This window comes from Rhinoderma darwinii, chromosome 7, assembly GCF_050947455.1.
Source record: "Rhinoderma darwinii isolate aRhiDar2 chromosome 7, aRhiDar2.hap1, whole genome shotgun sequence".
In the NCBI taxonomy this organism is placed as follows: domain Eukaryota; kingdom Metazoa; phylum Chordata; class Amphibia; order Anura; family Rhinodermatidae; genus Rhinoderma; species Rhinoderma darwinii.
Genome location: NC_134693.1, coordinates 43806627 through 43822207, shown reverse-complemented (window position 1 = coordinate 43822207; position 15581 = coordinate 43806627).

Below are 15581 nucleotides of genomic sequence, written 5' to 3'. Positions count from 1 at the left end.
GTGGCACTATACACAAGGGGGGGCTGTGTGGCACTACTGAGGGGGGCAGTGTGGCACTATTAGGGGTGGCTGTGTGGCACTATCTACTAGGGGGGTTGTATGGCACTATTTACAAAGGCGAGGGCTGTAGCGCTGTCTACAGGGGCTGTGTGTGGTTGCAATCTACAGGGTTTTTGTGTTTGGCACTATCTACTAAGGGGGGCTGTGTGGCACTATATACAATAGAGGGGAGCAGTGTGGCACTATATACAGGGGGGAGCTGTATGGCACTATCTACAAGGGGGGCTTTATAACGATATCTACAGGGGGGCTGTATGGCACTATCTACAAGGGGAAGGTGGGGGCGCTCTCTAAAATTTGGGTGTGACACTGTCTACAGGGGGGCTTTATAGCACTGTCTACAGGAGGGCTGTATGGCACAATATACAGGGGGCACTATCTATAAGGGGGCTGCGTGTGGCACCTAGGTATACATGAAAACAGAAACTCATGATGGAACAAACAGATGATTGGTAATGATTGCAGAAGGATGATGGTAAACAAATGGATGATGAGTGAAGACAACAAGCTAATCCTAAGGGTCCTTATACACAGATCAATATGAACAGTAAGAACGAGCGCCAATCAATGAGACAGCTCGTTGATCGGTGCTTGATTTCTGCTTTCACAAAAAGCAATGATTGGTTATGTATAAGGAAAAGCGATTGTTACTACGATCGTTTTGCCCTATTTATTTCCATCATGTCGACAGCACATCTCCCTGTTCACACAGGGAGATGTGCAGCCAACAGTGATCAGTGGCGGATTATCATATGGGCGATTCGGGCGGCCGCCCGGGGCCCGAGGCTCGCAGGGGGCCCATGGCAGCCCGAACCGCACATCGACATGTAACCCTATTCAGCGCGCTAGCGCTGCTAACTTCCGAAGATGGGGAGGAGCAGGGAATTGGCCGGGATCCAGGGGTAGGACACGCCTCCCTGACAGTGCGGGCGCCGCCATTGAGTAACAGAACAGCGACGGACGGCTGTTCTGTTACTCCAAAGCTGCAAGAGAAGAGCCGGGCGGGCGGTCACCGGCGCTTAGGTTAGTTGACTTAACCCTGCCCAACTGGTTCCCGACCGCTGGCTGTATTTTTACGGCCAGCGGTCAGGGTCCTTAAAACCCGAGCCATAGACTTTCTACGGCTCGTGTTTTAACTTGCTGCCCGCGCGATCGGGCAGCTGAATGTCGGGTCTCCGGCTGTCAGTGACTGCCGGGGACCCTGAGGAGAAGATAGAAGCAGCTTTAGCTGCTTCTGTCTTCTCTGATATCTTTTTACACAGCGCTCAATGCGCGCTGTGTACAGGAATAGAGACAGTAGCGGCGGCGCTGTCACTATTCCTCCCGGTGATCATGTGACTGGTCACATGATCGCCGGGTGCCGTTAGTGACAGACTGCTGCTGGGTCTTACTAGACCCAGCACAGCCCTATTAGTGACAATCGTCACTATGAGAGGGCTGATTTCCCCTGTAACCGGGGCTGCTGTGCAGCTCCAGTTACAGTGGAAAAACATGGTGTAAAAGAAAGAAAAAAAATATATAAAGTTCCCCAAAGGTCTTCTTTGACCTTTGGGGGACAGACCATAGTAATAAAAAAATAATAAAGTAAAGTGCAAAAAAAAATGTAAATAATAAATACATATAAAATACCCACCCCAAAAAAAAAAACATTCCCCCCGCCAATCATTGTTGTAACGCTAGCGCTGACCCAATTACCCTAATATAGACATGTAATATATTACATGGTCTACTTAATCCGCCACTGACAGTGATAATACTTAATGCTGCATAAAAAATTTGATTATTTGTTTCCCCGTTAATCAGCTGATCGTTGCCCCGTTTACACAGGGCAATAATTGGGAACGAGCGTTCAAATCAATGCTCGTTTGCTTGATCATTAGCCTGTGTAAAAGGGCCTTAATTCTAGCTAACCCTTTATCTATCCTTGAATCTATCAATGAACAACGACCCTAACACCAGACACCACTAACAATCACTATCCCAAACACTATCCCTAAAAAGATTCACTAACTGCAGACACTGTCCCTAACGCAACACCAGGGAAACATTAAAACCAATTGACCCATGTTCAACTGCTGTCCACATGGAACCCTTCTCCAATTCGGCCTTCAAAGTTCTCGTTTGAATATTTGCTAGTGCTACTGCCACCAAGATCTGCAATGAAAACAAAACTACATAGATCCAAAACCTAGTGGAACAAGGTGAAGTAAAACATCGAAAAGACACAGGATAACACTGAACAACTAAACAAGACCAAACACGGAAGAAAATAAGTCCTGAGGAAATACAAAACAGTGAGAAAAACACAAGACTAGGCTGGTAACACACTATCTGCACAGAGAAGCAGAAAGCAAACACACATAGCATACTCTATCACTGACAATATACATCTGAGTCAGGCATTCTTAAGCAGACCAATCAGTTTGCTCTCTCCAAATGAGGCGTGTCGTCATCTGACCTGCACTGATCAATCAAATGTGCAGCAGTTGTCTTAGCAACTGCCCCAGCTGCTGATTAAAAGTGTTTACCAGTTATAGTAAATTGATGGCTTTTCCTCTTGATAGGCCAACAATACCTGATCGGTGGGGGTCCGACAGTATTGCTGTTTTGAAGGGGCCACTGCTTCTTCTTTATTTCTAACTTGATCCTACTGGGAATCATCGACACACTTGCAGCAGCGGTTCACAGTATTACAGCCTTCTCCCATTCAAGTGATTGGGAGAAGGCTGTAAAACTGAACCGCCGCTACAAGTGTGTCAGCAATTCAGAGTACGAGCAGGGATAGGAATTAAGAGGAAGCAATGCTCGCATTAGCGCCGCGTCCCCTACAAAACATTGGGGGTGCCAGGAGTAGGACGCCCACCGGTTCGACTTCTGGCACCCCCGATGCCCATCAGTCCAACACCGGACCTGACAGATTCAGTGTCAGCGGGTCCACGCAGGATCCACCTGTAATCTATTACATCTAAGTTATGAACTTAGATGTGATGGATAACAGGGGGATCCTGCGTGTCAGAGACACGCAGGACCTGCTGTTTTTACTGAACCCGTTAGTCCCGTGGACCTGACGGATACAGAATTCAGCGAACGATACAGCTGCTCTGTATAGAGAATACAGAGCAGCTGTATCTCAAAAAGTAAAAATAATTTTGAATAAAAACTAATTTGCACAAAACACACTGACATATTTTTTTTATACTTATAAAGGTTTACATAGCCTTTAGCAAAACATTGATGTTTTTATTGGACCTTCTGTGATTGTCCTGCATGATCTCTTCATATTAGCTTAGTATTTATGTATTCCTTTATGGACTTTTGTCTATGGGAACATTGATCGTGTTGATCATATTTCAGCAACTTCTGCTACCGTAGCTCTTCTGTGGGATGGGGCAGACAGGTTAGCCTTCGCTCCCTATGCACATCAATGAGCCTTTGGTGCCCATGACCTTGATGCTGGTTCACCTGTTGTCCTTCCTTGGACCACTTTTGGCAGGTACTAATCACTGTATACCAGGAACACTCTACAAGACTGAGATGCTCTGACCCAGTTGTCTAGCCACCACAATTTGGCACTTGACAAAGTCACTCAGATCCTTACACTTGCCCATTTTTCCTGCTTCCAGCACATCAACTTCAAGAACTGACTGTTCACTTGCTGCCTAATATATCCCACCCCTTGACAGGTACCATTCACTTGAACAGGACAACGCAACCATTGTAATGAAATAATTAATGTTATTTACTTCACTTGTCAGCGGTTTTAACCCCTTCCCGACATTTGACGTATCCATATGCCAAAGGCGGGTAGGGGAAGTATGGAACGGTCTAACGGAGGGAACCCGCTCCATGCGATGCGGGTGTCGGCTGTAATTTACAGCCGACACTTCAGAGTAACGAGCGGCATCGCACTCGAGCACGATCCCGCTCATTTAACTCGTTAAATGCTGCGGTCAATACCGACCACAGCATTTAAATCGTTAGAAAGAGGGGGGCGACCCCCTCTAACAGCTCATCGCTCCTCCCGCTACGCAATCGTGGGGGGGCGATGGTTGCTATGGCTGCCTGGGGGCCTAATGAAGGCCCCCAGGTCTGCCATCTTTGTGCTCCTATTAGGGCTTAATAGAAGCCTGTCAGAATCACGGCGATACAAAATAAATAAAAATTTTTACACTTAGGTTTTTACTTGTAAAAGTAGTCAAATATAGTAAAAACTATATATATTTGGAATCGCCGTAATCGTATTGACCCAGAGAATAAAGTTAACATGTTGTTTTAATTGCACAGTGAATTCCGTAAAAACGACCCGCAAAAAACAATGGAGGATTCGCTGTTTTTTTTTCATTTTCTACCCTACAAATAATTTTTTTCCCGTTTCCGAGTACATTATATAGCACAATAAATGGTGCTACGACAAACTACAAGTCGTCCCGCAAAAATCAAGCCATAATAGGACTATATTGACGGAGAAATAAAGAAGTTATGGCTTTTGGAAGGTGGGGAGGAAAAAACGAAAATGAAAATCTGAAAAAGGGCTGCGGCGGGAAGGGGTTAATGTTATGATATATTTATATATCTTGTGGAAATTCCCAAGAATGCATTGTCCACTGAATTACAAAGCAGTGTTTAATAACTGAAGGAAGTGTCCGCACCACAGCTCTCAGACAGAAATCCTGGCCTCTCACAAGAATGGTCTTCCATCCATGAAAACAAGAAAAATTTGATTACGAGTAAGTGAAACTGAGACATTAGCTGCATTTTATAGTGTCAAAATAAAATGAGATTTAAATCTATTACGACTTCACCAAATAAAGCTTATTCATTGTATAATGAAAATTTATAAAATGTTCTCATGTACTGTCCATCAATTCCTTAGGTTGGAATAACACATGCCGTTTATGTGGCAGTTTTCTAAATCAAACACAGGAGTGGGTACAAAAGAGAGGAAACTTCAGTCTTGCCACCAAAACACCACAGAAACTAGATGTTAGAATCCAGATTTTCAATATATGTGCTTTTTGTTCTTCAATGGAAGCCTTCATTGAAAAAAATCTGATTATAGGAGTCCCTGCCTCTCCGTGGAACTACTGTCCCGTACTGAAAACATGATTACAGTACGGGACAGTTGTCCTGCAGCGAGGCAGGGACTCCTAGCATCGTACATAAGTATGATTCTAGGAGCCCGGCTCCCTGCACTGTGTTCGGTCCGGGACTTCCGGCCGAAATACGCTCCGTCCATTACGGACGTAACATGGTCGTGTGAACCCAGCCTTAGTTTCCATAGATAGTAAAGAGAATGCTTTGTGAAGGTTTACACAGACTGCAGCAGGGGGATCAGGACAAATGTCCGATTCTAACTAAACAGAAAATAAATATAGCATATAGCAGATTTACTATTATAACTTCATCTACTTGCACATTATAATTACCATTACTATTTCCATTTCCCTGTTTTGCTTTCACATGCAGTTACTTTAAAATATAATTAAAGTATTAAGACATCTTCTTTCAGTTACCGGATTAGTCTTTTGGTTATATTTGTTTTCCCTTCCCCATTCTTTGCTATGTAATAATACAATCTACACCCACATTCTTATTTTCTCAGCTATAGTTCAGGTGTAATTTAAATAACTATTTTACTAATTAAAAATATTAGGTGCTAAGCACGCAAAAGGACAAAATGTACTAAGACTAGTGTTTCATACGCCAGCCTTAGCTTTCTATACTGCTGGCGTACGCGCTTTAATAAATCTGTTGCATCTTTTTGCTGCCTATTGTGGCGAAAGAACTGCGGCCGTGCACAATCCATTCGCCATCCCTGCCTTTTGGACATAAAATCAAAAAAATTATATTCAGCTCACCACTACTCTTTGCTTCTCCCCTCCCAGTCACCTGTGCATTCTGTGGCCTTATATGCAACGCAGAACTCAATATCATCAGGACTGTCTCACATACAATGCGGCATCAGTACGTGTAAGAGACTGAGAGCGTGAGGGGATCCGTAGGGGAGAAGAGGAGCGGTGAGGTGAGTATACTTACCTGACAGGGGGGTAGTCTGATCAGGGGGGCAAGGTATGGGGCCCAACACAGGCCTCTACCTTGTTAAACCCCACAGGGTGAAATCTATACAAGACTAGGAACTGGCGTAGTTTTCCGCTATAATTTAATAAAAGTGCCGTAAATTAAAATAAATTTGTCGGGCCGCGGTGGCCTCATACCCTTTTTGTAAGCCACGACTGTTTTTTCAAAGAGTGGCGTAGGTAGCGTAAATGAACCAATAGTCAAAAGTTTCAGAGCAAATCGCAACTTTTGGGCCTTTTAGCGATCTCTCTATTCCGGGAAAAACTGTTTTGCAGTTAAAAATGTACGCTTCTCTACTTAAAGAGGCTCTGTCACCAGATTTTGCAACCCCTATCTCCTATTGCAGCAGATCGGCGCTGCAATGTAGATAAGAGTAACGTTTTTTTTTTTTTAAAAACGAGCATTTTTGGCCAAGTTATGACCATTTTTATATTTATGTAAATGAGGCTTTCTAAAGTACAACTGGGCGTGTATTATGTGTGTACATCTGGGCGTTTTTACTACTTTTACTAGCTGGGCGTTCTGACGAGAAGTATCATCCACTTCTCTTCAGAACACCCAGCTTCTGGCAGTGCAGACACAGCGTGTTCTCGAGAGATCACGCTGTGACGTCACTCACTTCCTACCCAGGTCCTGCATCGTGTCGGATGAGCGAGGACACATCGGCACCAGAGGATACAGTTGATTCTGCAGCAGCATCGGCGTTTGCAAGTAAGTCGATGTAGCCTCTGGTGCCGATGTGGCCGACACGATGCAGGACCTGGGGCAGGAAGTGAGTGACGTCACAGCGTGATCTCTCGCGAACACGCTGTGTGTCTGCACTGCCAGAAGCTGGGCGTTGTGAAGAGAAGTGGATGATACTTCTATTCACAACGCCCAGCTAGTAAAAGAAGTAAAAACGCCCAGATGTACGCACATAATACACGCCCAGTTGTACTTTAACTTTAAACACGCCCAGTTGTACTTTAGAAAGCCTCATTTACATAAATATAAAAATGGTCATAACTTGGCCAAAAATGCTCGTTTAAAAAAAAAAAATATGTTACTCTTATCTACATTGCAGCGCCGATCTGCTGCAATAGGAGATAGTGGTTGCAAAATCTGGTGACAGAGCCTAGTGACCACTAATACGCCTTTTCACGTGATTCACTACTGGGCTTTAGGCTAGGCTGACGCCTATTCACGTCAGCCTAGTCTAAGTCCTGCACGGGTCTCCCGTGCAGGCAGGAGCCGGGGCTCTGCTGTCTGATGACAGCTGAACTCCTGCTCCAATGCCCGCGATCGAAGTTTACTTCGATCGCGGCCGTTTAACCCGTTAAATGCCGCCGTCAATAGCGACCGCGGCATTTAACTTTGTTTACAGAGGGAGTGCGCTCCCTCTGTCACCCATCGGCGGCCCGCGAATGCAATCGCGGGTCTCCGATGGGGTGTCATGGCAGCCGGGGGACTGATAAAAGCCCTCAGGTCTGCCCTGGACATATGCCTGTTAGGACGCGCCGGAGGCACGTCCTAACAGATTGCCTGTCAGATTTACACTGACAGGCAATAATGCTCTGGTATACGAAGTATACCAGAGCATTAAAGCAGCGATCGGAACATCGCACAGTAAAGTCCCCTAGTGGGACTAATAAAATCAGTCATCAAAGTGAAATAAAGATGATTAATAAAAAGTACAGTAAAAAAATAAATAAAACCATTTTTTTCCATAAAAAGTGGTTTTATTTAGTAAAAGTGTAAAAAAAAAACACATATGTTGTATCGCCGCGACCGTAATGACTCCATTAATAAAGTTAATATGTAATTTAAACCGCAAAGTGAACACCGTAAAAAAAAACGCCAAAAACTATGGCGAAATTGCAATTTTTTTCCATTGCCCCCCAAAAAAGTCATAATAAAAATGAATCAATAAGTCCCATGTACCCCAAAACAGTACCATTCAAAACTACGTCTTGTCCCGCAGAAAATAAGCCCAAAAAATCACTACATTGATGGAAAAATAAAAAAATTACGGCTCTTGGAAAGCGACGATGCAAAAACAAATAATTTTAGTTCAAAAGTGTTTTTATTGTGCAAAAGTCGTAAAACATAAAAAAACCTCCACATATGTGGTATCGCCGTAATCGTACCGACCCATAGAATAAAGGTCACATGTTAATTACGTCGCACAGTGAACGGCGTCAATTTAAAAACGCATAGAACAATGGCGGAATTTCAGGTTTGTTTTATAATCCCCCCCAAAAAGGTTAATAAAAGTTAATATAAAAATTATATGTACCCAAAAATGGTGCCATTAAAAAGCACAACTAATCCCGCAAAAAACAAGTCCTCATACAGCTATGTAGACGAAAAAATAAAAACGTTATAGCTCTTTGAAGGCGACTATAGAAAAACGAATAAAATAGCTTGGTCATTAAGGCCTAAAATGGGCTGGTCACTAAGGGGTTAATATGATTCTCCTAATAATATTGTGATGATTGTGCATTTCAAATGACATGAAGTGATAAAGTTAATTTAAGACGTGACCAAACTTGTCTTAAGTATTTTAGAACTGAACAGAAAATTCCAACACATTAGCTTGGGAACAGAAACTGCTTGCTATGTTTTATGATTTACTCAACTTCTTATACCAAAAGAACACTAAAAACTTGCAAGTACCTGTGAACATCTATGTGGTAATAGTAATTATCTGCATTTTTACTTGTTTACAACTACAAGAACATATTATCTCTTATCGAGGATAAAGGCAATTCTAAAGCCATTCAAACAGAGCAGTTAATGCAAGTTAAAGGGGTGTTTTCATTGCTGACATTTATGGCCTATCCACAGGATAGGCCATAAATGTCCAATAGATGCGGGTCCCATATCTGTGACCCGCACCAATCTTTAGAATGATGCTTCTTGCCCCCTGTCCTACCTTCTCCCTCTGTCACTAGTCTCGAGCTCTTGGGTTCTGCAAACAGCGAGCTCGGCTGTTTCCGTACTCCTGGCCACCTCGTAACTCAGTCCCCAGAGAACAGCGACAGCAGGATAAGGTCGGACAGTGGTTGGGGGACCAGAGATGAGCCGCATCTATCAGATACTTATGGAATATCCTGTGAATATGCCACAAATGTCCGAGATGAGAATATGAGATTTTTGTATTAGCGATCTTCCATATGATTGCTGTAAGTGATCGAATAGCAATCACAGATTAGTATTTACACATCATAATAATTGTCTCAATATCTTCTCAATAATTGTTAAAAATTTATTATTTGGTCACCTGTTTAACAATGTCACATACTTGCTATCAAACGATTCATGTTTACATACTACGATGTCAAACCAACCAGCGATTGTTTTTTAATGATAGCATAGACAATTATTTGTACGATTAACGAGCGTTTTATCGCTAGTCGTTCAGTCGCGACACCTATTCACATTAAGCGATTAATGTGCCCAATCACTCGTTAACATTGGAATCGATCGATTATCTGTTCATTTAAATGGGCTTTTACATGCTAGAGTTTTATGAGGCTACAACGGATGAAAATGAATTGGAAAACTGATGTAATAAATGCATATTTTCCCATCTTCATTTACCAATACACCCGTACTCATTATTTGGATAAAAACCCATGGGAGGGGCAAAGCTAGGGAGGGGAGGCATGTGTCCTGAATGCTGGGTGACAGAGGGGGCACCAACAAACCTTGGCCAGAGTATTTAGACACAGGGCTAGATGGCAGCCTGTGACATAATTACACATTAACTTCAAGAACTGACTGTTCACTTGATGCCTAATATACAGTATCCCACCCCTTTACAGGTACAATTCACTTGAATGGGACAACGCTGCAATGCCTTGCACAGCCTCTTCGAAAGTAGCAGCGTGTGCAAGTACGAACAGCCTGAAACTCGCTCGAGCGCTGCAGACTCTTCAAACAGCTGAATGGTGGGGGTGCCTCTGTAGATGCGTTCCTTGCCGAGCTACTAACCATCCAATAGAAAGGGGGATTGGACCAACCAGGGATTTGCCCTCTTTCTCCAAGGGCCCAATAGCAACCGCATGTTCTGCCTTTATGGTACGTACGGAGACAAGTGACCTAAGGAGCTGAACTCCAAAACAGGGTCCAAACAGTATGGTATCATATAAGAAGAATTAGTATATGCCTAATATTGCATGTGCACTTATTAGAAGGCTATCCAAAATGAAGAACTATTTTAATGCTGCTGCAACCCAAATTATTAGCAATATTGACAAGGTTGCTATGTTTTTGCCCCATGTTCATATTACATGTGGATGATATGACAAATTCTCCACAAATAAAATAAAAACTATCCACCATAAATGTAATTCAATGGCAAACCACATTTATTTCCCATGGCACACTTCAGAGTAGTTATTTCAGCTTATTCCGTAGATGTTGTGTCCCAATGCTCAGTTTTACTGCTTCCCTGATAGTACCAGCCTATTATAGGGGCTTCCACTAGCACCACTGCTTTTAATCTGATTTTCTGATTACAATATATATATATATATATATATATATATATATAGTATGTCTGTATTTAACTGTTTTTACTAGTTCCCCAAGGGGACTTGAACAAGTGATCGTTGGATCGCTTGCCTGATATACTGCAGTACTAATGTATTGCAGTATATCATTATACTGACAGTCTCCTATGAAGCCCTCCCGGAAGCAGGGCTTTATAGGAGTACAAAGATGGCAGACCTGGTGGCTGAAAATCGGAAGCAGAACGCCTACAAACATCTGCCCATTGATTCCAATGGGAAATTCGGCGTTCTGTTCCCACGGGACGTTTTTTTACGCGGCCACTTTGAAAAATGGCGCGTAAAAAGGCGCCCACAAAAAAGAAGTGCATGTCACTTCCAAAATGGCCCTAAAAAACGCAGCGAAAAACGCGAGTTTTCTTAAAACACGGCTGAAAATCAGGAACTGTTTTGCCTTGAAAACAGCTCCATATTTTCAGACATTTTTTGCTAAGCGTGTGAACATACCCTTACACATCTGTTTACTATTTTTTAAAGGGAATGTGTCGTTAGAATTTTTTTTTTTTTTTCGTTAAACAGTTATTATATAAATGATTAGACATTGTTCTAATTTTTTAAATTTTTTCACAAGTCAGGAAATATTATAAATTATATTCGAATTTATAACATTTCCCTGTGCTGGTCACTAGAGGGAGCAATTCCCAAAATTGCAGCAATGGCATGTGGTAAAGCAACCACATTGCTTTATGCTGCAAAATTTGAAAAGACACACTCGCTCTAGCGTCCTCAAACAATCCCCCCTCCTTTATCTTGGCTAGTGCCAGGAGAAAGGAGGGGATTGGATGTTCAAACCTTCTACACTGTGTGCCGCCATTTTTTGAGCTAACACACAGTGTAGTAGGCTTACATACAGTGGTAATCACACACTAAAATAAGAACATACACAAACATACACAAACATAACCTGCTCCTGCCGCCGCCGCTCCCTCCGGTCCGTCCGCTCCTATTGCTTCCTTCTAATTACATGTCCGGAAGCCGCGACCGGAAGTAGTCATCTTACTGTGCGGCCGCGGCTTCCGGTCCACAAGAAAATGGCGCCGTATGTCGCTCGGCCGAAGACCTTCCATTTGGACTGTGTGGGAGTGGCGCATGCGCCGTTCCCACACAGACGGCGTACACCATAGTGAATGCGAACTGCTACCGTTCGCATTCTCTATGGGGCTGTATGTGCCGTATTCCATCTCTGTATGTGTCGTTAATCGACACATACAGAGATGAAAAAAACAATGGCAGCCCCTATAGTGAAGAAAAAGTTAGAAAAAAAAAAAGTAAAACACAAACACACAAATAAATAAAATTTATTTTAATAAAACACTAAAAACAAATTGATATAAAAATATTTTTTTTCGCGACACCCTTCCTTTAAATATAGTCTATGTACTAGAGACCCGCTGGCCACTGGACACATAGTATGTATGTTTGTCTCACCTTAGAACCTTGTATAACCTCTTTTGCTTTATCCAATGTATGGCCTGTCACTGACCCTCATTTTGTCACACCCAATTGTTTATTTTTCCAGAAGTGGCATCTTAGGCAAACATGATGACCATGAATATCTCATGTTCAAGTTTCTCCGTGAAGAGATACTAGAATGAAAATTAGAATCTATACCTCGATTAAACTACAAAACATAGATGTGATTTTTAATCATTAACTTATTTACGCTGTTTTGTAAGGTTATTCCATGCAAGCATTAAAAATTGTGAACTCTATGACCAAAATGTACTAAGATTGGCGCTTCATATGCCAGTCTTAAAACATGAAGGCAACAAATTTATTTAGAGGTGCCTGGCGCAAATTATAGTAAATGCTCTGCCCTCTCCTGCTAAGCCCCGTTCAATTTTTTTATATGTGTCAAGACTGGCGGAATACAAGAAAAGGCACACTTTTAGTACAAAACAAGCGTGCACCAAACTTTGTGACTTTTTCCAGCAGAAAACTTGGCAGAAATGACATAATAAATCTTCCTCTATTTGTCCACGTATTAAAGGGTAACTAAACGTTTAACAAACTTCTGACATGTCATAGTGACATGTCAGACGTTTTGACTGGTGTGTGTATTAGCACTGAGACCCCCACCGATCGCTAAAATGAAGCGGCAGAAGTGCTCGTGCTCGCTTTTTCCGGAAATCAATGTATCGGAGTACAGGCTTAATAGAAAGTCTATGAGCCCATAGTCCGATACATCGGCTTCTGCCGCATGGTTTTAGAGATTGGTGGGAGTCTCAGTGCTTGGACTCCCACCAATCAGAACTTCTGACATGTCACTATGGCATGTCAGAAGTTTGTTGAACGTTTAGTTACCCTTTAATGTCCTAATGAAAAATTCATTGATGCGACCCCTTTATTTCCAGGATCATAAAGTGATTGTAATTCCTATCAGTATGCCATCATTTTACAAGATGAGAATACCACTTTAGGCTGGGTTCACACAGTTTTTTGACTAGTTTTTTGACGGGGAAACCGCGCCGCAAAACTCGTCAAAAACGGCCCGAAAATGCCTCCCATTGATTTTAATGGGAGGCGGAGGCATCTTTTTCCCGCGAGCGGTAAAACAGTCTCGCGGAAGAAAGGAGGGACATGCCCTATTTTCGGGCGTTTACACCTCTGACCTCCCATTGACATCAATGGGAGGCAGAGAAAGCGTTTTATGCCCACGGTGCTCAGTGACCACGGGCGGAAAATGTTGCGATAAACGCAGCGAAAATCGGCGTGCAGGGAGAGGAAAATCTGCCTCAAACTTCCAAATGGAATTTTGAGGCAGAATTTCCGCCTGCAAAAAAACGTGTGAACCCAGTCTTAAGATCTCAAAAATCTGCACGTGTTGTGTGGATTTTGCTGCAGATTTCACCCCTTCTACATTGAAAATAATAAAATCTGCAGTGAACATCCAGAACAAATTTGAGAATTCACAGCATGCTCTGATTTCTGTGCGAAAAATGTTCAGCAGCATGTGGAGGGTATTTTTTAAATCTCATCCACTAGCCTGCTGCAGTCTTCCGCTGCAGATTTTCCACCCGCAAATCAGGATAGAAAATTCAAAACAAATCCACTACATGTGCCAGGGGCCATAAGCACTAATCAATCAGTAACATTTTGCAATCATCATTTTTCATAGATAGTGAGTGCACATGTCTTACATATTTAATACATTAGCATGAACACAGCCAGCACAGGAAATCCAGAATCTCTGGTGGAGGAGGGACAATATTATGGGGTTTATTTATTTATTTATTTATTTCAGTTACTTATATAGCGCCAACATATTACACAGCGCTGTACAGAGGTCCTCTTTTTTACTGTCCCCATTGGGGCTCACAATCTTTTTCAGGGGTTGGTCTAGGCCCCTGTGAAGGGAAATCTTAATACTTCAGCATACCAAGACATTTTGGACAATTGTATGCTTCCAACTTTGTGGGAACAGTTTAGGGTTCGGCCCTTTTCTGTTCCAGAATGACTGCGCCTCACAAATCAAGGTCCATAAAGGCATGGTTTGGTGTGGAAGAACTTGACTGACCCACACAGAGCCCAGACCTCAACCCCATCGAACACCATTGGGATGAACTAGAACGGAGATTGCGAGCCAGGCCTCATTAACCTGATAAATCAATGTTTTTGGTAGAAGTGATATTTCTACATAGTAAATAATTTACTTGTAAGTGTAGTAGAAAAAATCAGAACCAACAATCAGGACATGCATTGAATGGGGCTTGTTCAAAATAATAGCAATGAGGAGATAAATTGGTGAAGTCATTCATTCTGTGGAATAACAGGTGTCAATTTTGGCCCTTATTTAAGGTAGGAGGGTGGCAAATGTTGCGCATGTTGGTTATAGTTCATTTCCTTCTGAAATACTTGGGAAAATTGGTCGTGCCAGACATTGTTCTGATGAAAAATGTATTTTAGTTAAAAAGTTGATTGGAAAGGGAAAAACATATAAAGAAGTGAAGCAAATTATAAGCTGCTTAGCTAAAATGATCTCAAATGCCTTGAAGCAGCAACCAAATCCTGAAAGACACGGAAGGAAGCGGGGAACTACTGTTTGAATGAATCGAAGAATAGCCAAAATGGCAAAGGCTCAGCCAATGATCACCTCCAGAAAGATCAAAGAAGATCGGAAGTTACCAGTGAGTACTGCTACAATAAGAAGACAATTAAGTGAAACCAAGTTACCAGCAAGAAGTCCCTGAAAAGTCCCATTGTTGAAAAAAAAAACACATGTCCTGAATAGGTTCAAATATGCCAAGAAACACATTGACTGGCTCAAAGAGAAATGGTGCAACATTTTGTGGACTGATGAAAGCAAAATTGTTCTTTTTGGGTCTAGTGGCCGCAGACAGTATGTCAGATGACCCCCGAGCACTGAATTCAAGCCACATTACACTGTGCAGACAGTAAAGCATGGTGCTGCAAAATCATGATATGGGGATGTTTCTCATACCATTGTGTTGGGCCTATTTATTGCATAGAAGGGATCATGGATCAGTTGAATATATCAAAATACTTGAGATCATGTTGCCCTATGCCGAAGAAGAATGCCCTTTAAATGTTTCAACATGACAATGACCCAAAACGCACCAGTAAGCGAACAACATCTTGGTTACAGACAAACAGAATTGAGGTAATGGAGTGGCCAGTCCAAAATGTGGTTTATGAGGCAAAACCCAATAATACAGAAGAACTGTGGAATGTGGTCCAATCTTCCTGGACTGGAATACCTGTTCAGGGGTGCCAGAGGTTGGTCGACTCCATGCAACACAGATGTCAAGCAGTTCTCAGAAACAATGGTTATGCCCCTAAATATTAGTTAAGTAAACTGAAATCTGAATTATTTTTTTCAGTTTATACATTAAATTATTGAGTTTTTAAAGAGAAATGCTGGCACTGCTA